A 356-nucleotide genomic window follows, 5' to 3' on the forward strand; every position below is an offset into this window, starting at 1 on the left:
TCAGACAGTAATCATCCTCACTGACAAGTGTGTACTGCTTCAAGCTGTGAACACATGATGGATTAGAAGACCTCTGCCTTAGTTTGGAAAACTGGCCACTAGTGAGCACACAGTTGAGTTTAATTTCCATGAAATATAATTGTTCAACTGTTCAACTTCTTGTCTATTTCTCTGTAAATTATGATAAAATAGAAGACACTAAATGGAACTGGAAGGCCAATACCATGTGGCCCGATTAAGGACATTGCTGAAAGTGGGAGAATTCGACTGGGGACCAGTGACTCAAAGTTGTAATTCTAGCTACTCAGGAAACTGAGCTTTGAGGATCACAGGTCAATGCCAGCTCACACACAAAC

The sequence above is a fragment of the Dipodomys ordii genome, unplaced genomic scaffold (assembly GCF_000151885.1).
Source record: "Dipodomys ordii isolate 6190 unplaced genomic scaffold, Dord_2.0 Scaffold248, whole genome shotgun sequence".
In the NCBI taxonomy this organism is placed as follows: Eukaryota; Metazoa; Chordata; class Mammalia; order Rodentia; family Heteromyidae; genus Dipodomys; species Dipodomys ordii.